The sequence below is a fragment of the Canis lupus genome, chromosome 17 (assembly GCF_048164855.1).
Source record: "Canis lupus baileyi chromosome 17, mCanLup2.hap1, whole genome shotgun sequence".
In the NCBI taxonomy this organism is placed as follows: Eukaryota; Metazoa; Chordata; class Mammalia; order Carnivora; family Canidae; genus Canis; species Canis lupus.
Window position 1 is genome coordinate 27,007,787 of NC_132854.1, and position 14,473 is coordinate 27,022,259.

Consider the following 14,473-nt stretch of genomic DNA (forward strand, 5'->3'; position numbering starts at 1 on the left):
TTGAGGTGAAAGTGATACCCTGGTGTCAGGGAATTAGACATGTCCTTGATGACTATTTATGAGCAGCCAGGAATAGTCCAAAGTTTATTGAAAGTTTATTAATAAATGGTTAATGTGGTTGTGTTTCAGTAAATATTGACACTTTAATTTGAATTTCATAAAATGTTAACTTTGCATAAAAAGAATTATTCTTCTTTGGACTTCTCCACCCTTTTAAAAATTTAAAAGAGGGATGCCTGGGTGGCTCAGCGGTTGAGCACCTGCCTTTGGCTCAGAGTGTGATCCTGTGGTCCTGGGATCGAGTCCTGCATTGGGCTCCCTGCATGGAACCTGCTTCACCCTCTGCCTATATCTCTGCCTATGTCTCTGCCTAAGTCTCTGCCTCTCTCTGTGTGTTTCTCATGAATAAATAAATAAAATCTTTTTAAAAATAAAATAAAAATTTAAAAGAAATATTTTTAGCTCAAGGATTGTGCAAATAGGCAGCTGGCTGGATGTTGCAGTCTGTATTTTGGCAATCCATGGTATAGAAAGGGTATTATATTTGGAACATCAGGGAATCTTTTGAATTTAAAAAATAACTAAACTGGGATCCCTGGGTGGCGCAGAGGTTTGGCGCCTGCCTTTGGCCCAGGGCGCAATCCTGGAGACCCGGGATCGAATCCCACGTTAGGCTCCCGGTGCATGGAGCCTGCTTCTCCCTCTGCCTGTGTCTCTGCCTCTCTCTCTCTCTCTCTCTGTGTGTGACTATCATAAATAAATAAATAAATAAATAAATAAATAAATAAATAAATAAATAATAAATAGCTATGACATTCCTGGTGAGGGAGAATTACAGTTTCTAGCACAGAATAGGGACTTAAAAACTAAATATTGACTAAGTGAATAGAGATGGGGGACATAGGAAATGATTGTTCTAGAATAAAGGATTTGCTATTTAAAAATCTACAACGAAAATGAACCATGAAGTTTTGGAGAGATCAAAATGCATTTAGTGAGGCTGGCTTGAAGACCATGTAATGTAGAAGAGAAAGCATGTGATATTAAGAGACTCATTTCAAAGCTTTCACCTGAGGTCTCTTCCTTTGCAAAATGGGTAATAATATTCTTCTTTCAGCATTGTTTAGGTAGTTAGATGAGATAATTGATACAGAACTGCTACATGGAAAGAGAACTTACTTTTATTCTTTAGCTTCTTTTCTAAGACTATGCCTAATTAAATTTTTCATTTTGACTTTATATAATTTAATTGTTTATCTTAGGAATCAATGCTTCCAAATTAATGTGATTAAACTCCAAATGTACAGTTTTATCAAATTAGCCAGTTTGATTTCATCATGTTTATTTAAAATTTTTTACAAATTTGTGAAAGTTGTTGGTAATATTGCTATAGCTTAGGTAAACTGAATTAAAACCTTGTGTTATTTTGTTTTGTTCTGCCTTATTTTTGGTTGGTAAGGGCAAGCAGAGATTAAAATGTCGCTATTTATAATTTATTTATAATCTAGTCCTAAATTAGTTCTTTTTCTATTAATTTACTCAACAAATATTTACTGAGGACACAATCACATGCAGCAATTACCTCTATGCTATAACTTCAAAAGATAGGATATACTTTTACCTTAAGAACAAATCCAAAGTATAATTAACCACCTTAACAAGAAAGGTACAAGTCTTCACTGCCCTTCAAATAATCAAGAATGGATTATTTATTCCACTGTTAAATAGATGGCTAATTGAACATATACCACCTCCTCCTTACCTGCTATGTGTACTTAGTGCTGAGCACACAGCTTAGTAAGCTCTCAGGTATCATAGTGCTATTTTTCCTTTAATGTTATGTTTGACCTATACATATATAATACTATTCAAGATGCTATTGGACAATTTGTCGTATGGACAGCGAACTTAAATGAAAAATCTGTCCACTCAACATAAGGAAAAATGCTTTTACAAAAGTTTCACTTTTTTTTTTAAAGTTTCACTTTTTAGATGAGATTTAATTAATTAGATATGAGAAAATGTTGCTAATGGATTCAGTTAGGGGACATTGCTCTATGCATTTTGATTGTCATCAAAACTGTCTAACATTCCCTCTTGGCTCCATTCCACTGACATGTGTGGCCTTTGGAATGTCATGGAAGAAAGCTCCAGGTTACTCATTTATAAAATGGCAGCATAAAGATCTATAGACCTCACATAAATTCAACATGGATAATTATCAAACTTTTGTAAAATGTTAGGTAATACAATTTAGCCTTTAGATAAGTGTTCTATATCTCCCAGCAATATGTAAATTATCCTTGTGACCTTAAGTCATTACTAGAAACCAGTGGGGGGAGTTTATGAGTCAGAGAAATAGATTTCAAAACTTTTCTTTGGTTTATTTTCCCTTATATAGCAAGAAAAACAATTATGAAATAAAAATCATTAGAAAGCAAATCAAAGTTAACAAAATTTTGAAACTTTTCTAACATGATTATCAACAAATATGGATTGCACACTAATTCAGAGTTCTATGCTAGCTCAGGAAAAATAGGATATTTTCCATACGAAAGTAAGTGATCTATAATTGTCAAATTATTTTTAGTATTACAAATAACTAAGGTAAACAAATTGTGTCAAAACCATCTGAAAAACTATGGTGATAATCTATTTTAGTTTTTATCTTTGTTGTTAATCTTGATAAAGCTTTTTAAAAAGTAACATTTCTATGGTGAAGAAATACTTTCAGGAGTAATGACTTCCATCGTGCAGTTCAGGAGGCATTTATAAATGGCTTGGGAGTTCTACTCTTCATGCCACAACTCATAATTCTCCAAATCTTCCACAGGGCTGCTGGCATTGTATGAACATTGTTTAAAACCTCTGTATCTTCCTCAAAAATAGAATACAGAATTCTTTGATTTAGCTTAAAATGAGTCCCCAACATTATTGTCTGGATTCTGCTTACCTACTCAATGTTACCTTTCACTTATCCCTCTTCTATATATTAAATTTTGGTTTCTAAAAAACAATATGCAACTTTTTCAAGGTTCTACACCATTCACTTTTTCTGTTCCAGCCATTCTTTTTGTTGTTTTTTTAAAAATATTTTATTTATTTATTTGAGAGAGAGAGAGAGAGAGAGGGAGAGAGAGAGAGAGAGTGCACATGGCAGACAGAGGGAGTGGGAGAAGCATGCTCCCAGCTGAGCAAGGAGCCCCATGTGGGGCTCAATCCTAGGACCTCAGGATCATGACCTGAGCCGAAGGCAGACCCCAACTGAGCCATTCAGGTGCCCTATTCCAGACATTCTAAGCTTACTCCAGATACTTAGATATACTAAGTAGGTTTGTAATTTTTCTTATGTTTTTTTTCTTTCTAAAATACTTTCTTCCACTACCTTCCTTCAATGTCCATATATTCTTCAGTTTAAATATTGGAAGATTCTTTCACAGAAATGAAATTCAATGGCCATTATTAAGTTAAATTTTAATTTACATCAACTCAATTTAACCAGTAGCTTACATTAATCACTCATACACTGCTCTAGCTTCCAAGGACATGTAGATGAAGCCTACAATTCTTACTCCCAAATACCTAATATTTAATTAGAGAAAACCTAATCAAATAAATAATTGCATTTTTGTATATTGTATGTTATCATAACACTGGGCCTAGTTAGCACGTTAATGTCTAGCAGGGATAGTTAGTGCCCTAATAATTTAGAGGAGGCTCTTTGGAAGAGGTAGCACCAAAGCTGGTATGTGAAGAAGCAGGAGTCAAGCAGATCAAAGAGAAGGCAATGGGGAAAAGGAGCACAGACCATATAAAAGACATATGGTGAGTGATGCTACTTGAGGGAAACAGGCAGAGTTAACCAGTGTGCCATATCAAGGAGTTTCTACATAACCTGGAGGATAATATGAAACCTATGGGAAGCGATTAAGCAGAGAAATATATGTGATAGGATGAATATCTATAAATGATATTACTGATAATTGATTAGAATTATTCAGAGGGGCCAAGGATAGAGAGAGACTAGTTTGAAAGGCCTAATGGTAATTGAGAAGTAGAAGATAATCACCTGGACTACATTGTAGGAAGAAGATGGAGAACGGTAAACAGATTTTGATGATAAAATCAATTGCCCCTAATGATTAATTATATGTGAGAAATGGAAAACAGAAGTGAGAAAAAAGGGTCACATTTGTGGCTTAGGTAAACATTTAGACGTTTGAAGAAAAGGTCTTTTATGCGGTATAAAGACAAGTTCATGAAAATAATATATGCACTAGGCTTTTAATAAACTACAGTATGATTCTGATAATCATATCTAATTCTTCCTAAGCAAAAACTAGGGGGGTGGGGAAACTTAACCAGAGGTATAAAGGAAAGTGTCCACGTCTTGATAAAATTTAGATAGTATTTTTTTTTTTTTACTTATGTCGAGTATACTTTTTCTCTGGTGTCTTTACTATTCTGTCTACCAAACATTGAACATAGAACTTTAATAAATTATTTTCATATATTTAATATTGTCTTTATATTTCAAAAGTGAATATAAAATAAAATATTTTCTAAAATAGTTATCAAAGAAGTTGTGAGCTGATGTGTGCATGGCTGTGCATTTTTTTCTGTACAAACATCTGAGCCCTTACATATATAATAAAACAAACAAAAACCATTAAGATCAGGCAGGTTTATAGTCTTATGCACTAGAAATTTCCAAATAAAAAAAAATTCAGTGTTATGATTCATGAGGAAGACAAATCACTTTCATCAATGCTAAAGAAAAAAGGCCCTCCTTTAACATATTTAATACGTATAGTTTTATACAATGGGTGATTCAGTATACATTATTAGAGCTGATCATCATTAAAGACTGATTTTTTAGAGTTCCAAATTTGCTTTGTATTAAAGTTAAGCAGAACTGTCTAATACTACTAATAATAAGAGTGATAGTAATAATGAAAAGAGGAGGAGGAAGAAACAAGGGACCTTATTTTTAGCAGGGAAGGATCATTTTTGTTTTTTTTGGGGGGGTGAAGGATCATTTTATCTAAAGTTATATTTGTATCACTAATGCACATTTACAAAGAAAAATACTGTGGTGGCACATTGTGTTCTCTGGAGGGAATCATATTTCCAAGGGGTCTGGGAATCTTGGTAAAAGACTTTAAATTCAGAATATTTATAAGCAATACTACAACTTACTTTTTTCTAGTTTTCTTCTCAGATATTTTATGAAGCAAATAGTCAGGACATATTGCCCTTCATCTATCCCCTGTATTCTTTTCACTTTTTGAAAACCTCTCATTCTTACTCAATCAGACACACAGACTCCTTCAGTCACAACTTCCAGTACAGTTACATTTTATGGCTTTGGCAATAATTTTAAATTTAATTTCTAATTTAGACATGGTCAATGTTCTCACCTTTGCTCTGATCCCAAGTCCTTCTCTCTTTAAATCAGCAGAAACAGGACTGACAGGAAGGGAATTAAGATGAGAAAGCAATCACCCTGTGTCTCTCCATAATAGTCCCCCTTCTTCACTCTGTGGCAATCACAGCAGTGGGTGAAGAGAGGTCCAAACAGGGAGCAGAGGGTAGAGGTAGTGCAGTCCATTCTAACAGCACAGTCTCCTTGGATTTTGTGTTGAGTATGTCAGATATTTACAAAGGAGCAGAGCAATCCCTTGATAACCACCAGGATCTACACATAAGATGTAATAAGAAACAACCACATTTTTAATCTATATAAAGATAACTCAAAATGTAATAAAGCTGTTGAGAGATAATCTGTTTTTATCAAGAAATCTCACTTTCAAGACTATTACACAAAATGTATCATACACAAATATTATAGTTAGAATATATGTATAACATAAAAAGTTATATTAAGATGAATACTGATGGCCACGCTGCCCAGCTTGACAATTTGAACATAAATAGTACTTTGGAAATCCTCTAACTAGAGTTGCGATTTTTATATTAACCATCCCTTTGATTTTCTTTACAATTTAAACATTTGTCTGTTGCAATAATATATATATCATTTTCTTGGCTTGAACTCTATGTAATTCATGTAAAACTGTGTGCTCTGGTCAGTACATTTCACTTATTTGGCCCAAAATGACATATTGATGACCTATCTAAGTGGACATATGTAGTCATGGTACATTTGTTTTCAGTGATTTCTTTTACTATTTTATGAGGATACACATGATTTATTTCTTCTTTGTTCTATTGATGGGCAGTTCCTGGGAAAATGTTCAAAATAGTTAATAATAAGTGGTGCATAAAAACTAAACAATCAAAATAGAATCGTAACCACTCTGAACAAATTACAACTTAAAAGAAACAGCCATATCAGTGAATCTCAACTATGTAGATAGCTTCCTTTTTCCTTCTTAATCAAAATAAGTTTGATATGAATATCAAACTAACTTACCTTGGTGCAAATGCATTGACCTTTTTTTTTTAAAGAAATACACCTAGCAGTAAAAATCGCCAAGTCATCGAATACGCACATGACTGTTTTTCTTAATACCAAATGGCTCACGGTGTTGTGTCACTTTCATGTCATCAGCAATATATGTGAATTCCTCTTAATCCACTTGCCCTGGTTCTTGTGTGCATCTTAAGTTTTCTGTCTGGTGGAAAAAGGTTTTAAAAAAAGAAAAAAAAAACTGCAACATCAAACCTGGTAAACTGTACATAACCCAGGTATCAATAAAGATGAGTCTAATAATATAATAAGATTAGTGATAGGATAGGTTCTGTTCTTCATGAGGGAAAAGAATACTTAAATATCTGAAATACTTAAATATCAGATATCTGAATATCTGAAAGGCTAGTGAAGCAAAAAGTAATAGGAAGTATGAGTGTTCCCCACATCCTTTCACCTCCTATTTTTAGGTGCCAAATTTTATGTGTACACGTTAACATCCAGCTAAAGATAATAATTTTTCATCCTCTAACAGTTCAGTGAAGCCAAGTAATTAACTTTGGGCAATGAAATGTAAATAGTAATGGTGTGGATTACTTCGGGGTCATCTCCTTACAGATAAAGCCAGTTGTTCTTGATTCTACATTTTTCTTTCATACTGTCTAGGAAATGGTGAAAATTAGAGCAAATTTGGGAGTTTGGTTTTGAGGACAGCAGCACCACCATCATCCCCTCAAAGCTGAAAATTTTGTTCTAGTATTTTACTGAGTGAAAATAAACTTATATTTAAGTTAGTTTTTTGATGATCTACTTGTCTTAGTAGCTTAGCCTTTAGCCTGCCTAATGCACTCGATTAAATATATTCTACTATGTGTGCCTGTATTTTCAAATTAAATAAGATCTATAATGAAAAAGAAATCTATCTTTCTAAATATATACATATATACTAAAAAGAAATAAATATGGGTGATATGCATAGTACATAAATCTATTTAACAATACATAGTAAATAATAATCACTAGTCATGTCATGAGTTACTTCCAGATATGCACTCTGGCTAGAATATCAAAGAAATATAATGAATCAGGGCTCAACATAATATTTTTTATTTTCATTTTGGCTAGATTTCAGTAAAATATTTTAGGACTATATCTCTATTTATATGACCCGAGTTTCATTCATTTTCTAACTTTTTTCTTTATCCATAAGTACAATTAGAGTTTACATTGAGAATTCTTTTAAATAAAAATACAGCAATTTATAATGCATAAAAATTTGGTTAAATGAGTTACTAAGTATCTCATGGTAAAAAATATCTAACTCTTAATACTTGAAATAATAAAAGAACATACCAGTGGGTTTTCATTAAATTGTAATGAAATTTTAGTTGCTATGGACAACATAATTCCTTAAATCATGTTATATTGCAAATGCAGTTACTAGTAAGTTGACAATAACAACTTCTATTTTGTAACACCCTCCTGACAAACATTCAAGTTTAGTAAAAAATGAAAATATTTTAATATTTTAATATTAAATAAATCACCAAGTTTCCAGATCCAAGTCTAAAAGATTTGTATGTCTTCATATTAACCTGCAAGTTTCTATTTCCATAAAATAGAAGAAAATATAGTTGGATTTTTAAAATTTTAGGTGTGGAAGAAACACTGAACTTCAGCCCTCAATTTACAAGGATGCAAATGGAATTTTTTGTAAGTTATAAAAATATTGTCTCTTTCCACATATTGGTGGGGCAGAAGTAGGTTCAAAAGCCATGTATTTAGGTTTCAACTAAGGATAATATTCTTTCATTAAATCCTCATTTCTTATTTATCTACCTTTATATATGTTCTTTGTAATGTGTTTTCTTTTCAGTGAGAAATTTCCTTTTCTGTTATTTTAAATTTATGTGTTAACAATGTTGTTATGTAACGTGTGATATTAAACTATTTTGTAATTCTCATAGTATGTGAGAGAGCTCCCAGCTTTTGAAGAAAGTATCAGTAAATGCATTTAAATGTTAGGTAATAAGCTGACCCTGCTTTTTCAGTACACAAATCTTCAAAGGAAAAATTAAAGTTTGGTTATGGTACATCTATGCATTTCAGTAATAGTGCTTTGCTATTCAATTTATTACCTTGCTTTTCAATGTATTACTCTAATTTTTGCATAATGTGGCTAAGAATCATGGTAGAACAATTCATTAATTTTTGTCATTTAGATATTACCACTGACATTTTATTTTATTTTTTATTTTTTTTTTACCACTGACATTTTAAAGATAGGATTCTATCACTATGCATGAAGCTCAAAGAAAAAAAAACTGAACTTCTTTTCCTCTTTTGACTAAAATTAGTACTCAGAAGGAAAAATCCAACTTCTTTGAGCATGCAGGTCGGGTCTAATGTAGATTTCCTATTAACTGTAGTCTCCTAGCATTTGTATGCATTATGTATGAAGTGAACAAACTATTACTATTACCTCAACCAGAAAGGAATAAAACTAGTGAACGTATTTTGTATTTTCCGTTTTCTCCCCTTACCTTTAAAGGTATCTTTTATTTCATTTTTACTGCTTAGTGGTTTATGTGACACTGATTGAAAAGCAACTCAAAGTCAACCCAAAAGTGTTAGAATTCAAAAGAACCAGAATTTAATTCTTTTGGTGCTATGATGAATGAATATTAGAATTAGGAAAAAAATGCTTTCTTCACATTTAGACATATAATAGTGTGTTTATGTGGATTTTCAAATAACAACTCCCCCCTGAACATTATCAGGAAATGCAGGTTTTTTGTTTTGTTTTGTTTTTGCAAATGGAATCAAAGAAATATTCTTGATTTGAAAAAGGCAAATATATATATATAAAATAAAAGGCTCAAAGGTATATTCCAGCTGTGGGGAGGGCAGAAAAGGTAGGACAATTGTGAAGTTTACAGATGGAATGATGATAAAATATCTTACTAAGCAACTCTTCAGAAAGATTGGTTAATTATGTGAACATAAACTTTTGGAAATACTGTGTATAACTTCAATATACTTGAGCTTTATATAAATTACTTGCATATCTATAAACATGATAAAGAATGAATTTCAGCATTCTGGAAGAATGTCTTGATAAATTACTAAAAACATACATTTTTTTTATTACATTAAAAAAAAGGGAGATCATGCATAGTTATAATATTGTCCTAAATCTAACTAAAGGTAAGTATGCTTTGAGTATTTGGTGGCTTATTTGTCATAGTGGTAATATTTTTATTCGTATTAATTATAAAATCTATACTAGACTCAGAAATGAAAGCACTCAAGCATCTGACAGACCTCCCTTGATAATGGGAAAGATGTAGTCTTATGGACAATGACTAGAAGCTTCCAAAGTGGAGTTTGCTTTGTGTATGATCATATTGAAGCAGTACCTTAAATATTACTACGATTCAATAAAGCTATATGGTAAGATGGTGCTTCTTTTAATTAATACTATTTTAGTAAACAGTTTTAATTTCACAGCAAAATGGAGTGGAGGGTACAGAGAATTCTCATATACTTCCTGTCCTCCTCACACAACACCTCCACTATTGACCTTTCACATCATAATGGTATACTTGTAACAACTGAACCAAAGTTGGAACAGCATTGTCACCCAAAAGCTATAGTTTACCTGAGGGTTCACATTTGGTGCTTCACATTCTATGAGTTTTAACAAATGTATAATGACATTGTGATATCATACAGAATATTTTTACTGCCCTAAAAATCCTCTATGCTCTGCCTATATTCCTCCCTTCCTCTCTTCAATCTCTGGCCACCACTGATTATTTTATATTTGACATAGTTTTGCCTTTTCCAGAATATCATATAGTTGGCATTAAATAGGATATGACCTTTTCACATTGGTTTCTTTCTCTTAGAAATATGCATCTAAGGTTTCTCCATAGCTCACTTATTTTTAGCTTTGAATAATATATCTTTGTCTAGATACAAGCAAATTTATTTATCCATTTGCCCTCTAAAGAGCATCTTAGTGCTTCCAAGATTTGGCAAATACAAATAAAGCCTTCTCTGTAGCTAAGATATTTTCATTGTCTGGCTTCTTTCGAGTGTTTTTCCACCTACCCTATTTTATGAAATGTGAATATGAAATAACTTGATAATGTTTTATGAAATACGGGTATGATATATCTAGTTAATGTTTTAGGGTTCGTATTTCTGGAGTTCTCTGAGCTTTATAGGCATGTGGTTTGGTGTTTAACATTTGGGGAAATTCTCAGTCACTATTACTTCAGCTATGCTTTTGTTCTTTTCTTTCTTTCTTCTCCAACTGGCATTCCTATTACGTGAATGTTATGCCATCATAATTGTTCCACAGTTTTGGAGGGTTCTATTTGTTGTTTATTTTTTCAGTATTTTCTCTTTGCTTTTCAGTTTTGGAAGTTTCTATTGTCATACTCTTAAGATCCAGATTCTTTCTCCAGTTGTGTCCAGTCTACTAATGAGACAATCAAAGGCATTCCTCTTTTCTCTTACTTTGTTTTATATCTCTAGCATTTATTTTTGTCTTTTTTCCCCGTTAGAATTTGCATTTTTGCACTTACAATAGTCATCTGTTCTTGCATGTTGTCCACTTTTTCCATTAAAGCCCTTAATATATTAATCATAGGTTTTTTAAAGTTCCTGTATTCCTGCCATGTCTGATTCTGCTTCAGCTGCTTTTTAAGTCTCTGTAGACTGTGTTTTTGCCTTTTAGTATCCTTAAAACTTTGTTGCAAGGTGGACATGAAGTACTGCATAATAGGAACTGCAGTAAACAGGTCTTTGGAGATGTAGGGGCAATGTGTGCAGAGATGGAAAGTGTTCTAAGGTCCTATGATTAGTCTCTGTCTTCTAGTGAGCCTTTGCCCCTAAACTGTAATCTCCACCAGGGCTTCTGAGGTTTTCCTGCTTAGATGGAACAGAATGCCTAAAGAGAGATGGTTCTGGGTACTTCCCTTCCCAAAGGTAGGTTAGTCTCTGAAAAAATATCTTCTCCTGAGGTCAAGCCTTATTAAGAACAGAATGACCTAATTATGTATTTAAAAACATTATTTTTTTTTCTTCCCCTTACCAGATGCTGGAGGGTTTTGTTTTTTGTTATTTGTTTTTTGTTTTTCTCCTCTGATATTCTCTGGCAGGATCTGGTAAGGCACTTGAAGTAAAACCCATAAAAACATGAAGTCTCCCCTCACCCACCCATGATGAAGTCCCATTGTAGTTTTTATCTCTTGGGCTTGTCTACATGGAGCCTCTAGCAATTTGTCAACTGCAGTTGAAATGTTCCTACTCGTGCACTGGTTCCCAGGGAGATTTCTGCTCTGGGCAGTTCTGATTCTCTGTGTCCACCTGTCTATCTAACTTTGAGGGGCAGTGTTTTGCCCTATGACTTCGTTTCTCTTCCAGATCTAACACTAGTTATTGATTTTTCAGTTTGTTCAGCTCCTTACTTGCTGTTAGAATGGAGTGGCAACTTCTAAGTTCCTTATAAACTGGACTGCAAACTTTGGGGATTTTTAAAAACAGTATATTTTAGATTGCAATAAAATTACATTATGAAGTCTCCCTTCTCCACCTACACCATTAAATATCAGTCACACAGCAAAATGAATTCACATAGCAAAATATGACAGGGTTATTGTTATTTATACATTCTTTCCAACCTTTTAAAATAATCTTAAAATGTTATAATTTCATTATTATTATATGACTGAAATTCATAGTAATAAAGAACTATTAGCCTTTATACTAAATTTTGAGAAATATTATACACTTTACCATGTTTTCTTTTTTGCACTTTATCATGTTTTACTCAGAATACAATTATTTGTCCTTAAGTGAAAATATTTCATTCTGATACTTGTAAATGATATATTTAGTGCTATTTTTGTCAGTCATCCTATTATATTTATGATTTATTTGGTCCTCATTACATTCTTTTATTGGTAAAAACCTAGTTATGTTTGCTTTTATCTGTTAACTTCAAATGCATAAACTCATTTAAAAATGCATCTGCAAATATATTTTAGTATGTATATACAAAGAACTTTTTTCTGTTGCAAAACTACAGAGTAGCAGCCAGTGGGGTAGGAGGGAGGGTTTGGGTTATTTTGATCATTTTTTAAAAGGTCCCTGAGGAGGAATGAGAATAGCATGATGAAGCACCAACCCACTGGGTGTCTAGAGGATCTTCGCTGGGCTGGGCTGTGGGCCAGTTGTGACATTATTGTGCTAGGCCCTTTCAGAATGTTTCTAAAATGCAGATTCTGTCCTGCCACTTGGAGAGGCTGGCTCTGTTGTGTCAAGCAAGGACACTGCCAACATACCATCATTTTTTAACCTTTAAATTTCCTTGAATCACCAAAAATAGCCATGAACTTTAGCAGCTAAAATATGCTAGCAGTATCCCTGGTGAAATGGTTCCTATCTCTCATGTTTCTCCATCTGCTCACACTAAAATTGGGGCATTTTAGGACAGGGAAATCTAAACGTCTCTCTGCTATTCATTTTTTAAGTTTAGGGGTCAGTCTTCAATACCTTATTGATTTAAGGTTATACAAATGTGTAGTATGTTATGTGTTTTCAGTTCAGGTGCAGATTTTTTGTTTGTACATTTATTTGGTAAATTAAGAATTTAACTGAATTCTAATAAAAATAATAATAAATTTCCCATAGGTTAATGAATAGATAAACCTAGACTAGAAAATATTTAAATAAAATTATTAGCACTTAAATATTTTGATTTGCCCTACAAAACCCTGTGATGTTATTTACAGAAATATTCCAGCAACTAATTTTAGTGATTTTCACTAATCCTATTCCATGAATCTACTTTCATAAATGTTGACCTTTTATTCACCTGTAAACTGCACTAGTATTTATTTCCTTCAGTAAAAGCATTGCTATGATATAATTTCTGTGACATCCAATATGTTAAGATGTCTTTTTATAGTTTCTTTTCCATAAGTATTTTCATTTATGTGAAAATTTGGGGGTCTAATCTTTACCAATTAAGATTTTGTTTGGCAAGCCACAGGATGCTTCATTCTGAATGGTTTAAACAGGTAAGAAAAAAATAAAAATAAAAAAATAAACAGGTAAGAAAAAAAATTCCCTTAAACATCAAGATAAATGGAAGTAGGCAATCCAATGCACCATAGCCTCTGATTCCACCGAAATCACATTTTAAATTCTTGATAAATTAAAAGTGGTAGGCTCATCTTTGCTCTTGAATCTAATTGTAATTTTCTAGATTGGTAACTTGTGACAAAGTGAAATACTACATGAGGTGAGATAAAGTATCAGCTACTAAACACATGTTCTGGGCTTCCATTTTTTTTTTTCTCCCATCACTTACTAATAATACACCTTTTGGTATAAATTGCTTACATACCCTGAAGTTTAGTTTACTAATCTGAATTAAAAATGGAAGATTGTAAGAGATTTATAAATTCATTAGTTTATTTAAGACATTATTGAGTATCACCTGTATGCCATCTAATGTTAGAATATCAGCCAGACATTTGCAAAGACCAGATGGAGCTAGAGAGTATTATATAGACAAAATAAGTCCATCAGAAAAAGACAAATACCATATGATTTCACTCATATGTGGATAAAACAAATGAAAATAGAGGGGAGGGATCCCTGGGTGGCGCAGCGGTCTGGCGCCTGCCTTTGGCCCAGGGCGCGATCCTGGAGACCCGGGATCGAATCCCACGTCGGGCTCCCGGTGCATGGAGCCTGCTTCTCCTCTGCCTGTGTCTCTGCCTCATTCTCTCTCTCTCTCTGTGACTATCACAAATAAATAAAAATTTAAAAAAAAATTAAAAAAAAAAAAAAAAAAAAGAAAATAGAGGGGAAAAAAGAGAGTGAAGCAAATCAGGAAACACACTCTTAATTATAGAGAACAAACTGAGTGTTGCTGGAAGGGAGGTGGGGGATGGGTTAAATGGATGATGGGGATTGAGGAGGACTCCTCAATGTGATGAGCACTGGGTGTTGTATGTA

At 33.0% G+C, this 14,473-nt stretch overlaps 1 long non-coding RNA gene across 15 annotated transcripts in view; it reads left to right on the top strand.

The window, feature by feature from the left end:
* LOC140607968 (uncharacterized) overlaps positions 1-14,473 on the top strand; it is a 415,966-nt gene that overhangs the window by 295,106 nt on the left and 106,387 nt on the right. For 3 of the 15 annotated variants that reach the window (XR_012009892.1, XR_012009901.1, XR_012009899.1), the window contains one exon: positions 8,088-8,223. The exons of 11 other annotated variants lie outside the window; for them this stretch is intronic. This is a non-coding gene — a long non-coding RNA (uncharacterized lncRNA). Of the gene's footprint in view, positions 1-8,087; positions 8,224-14,473 lie in introns of those variants that run through there. One more of the 15 variants, XR_012009911.1, reaches the window with a different exon arrangement.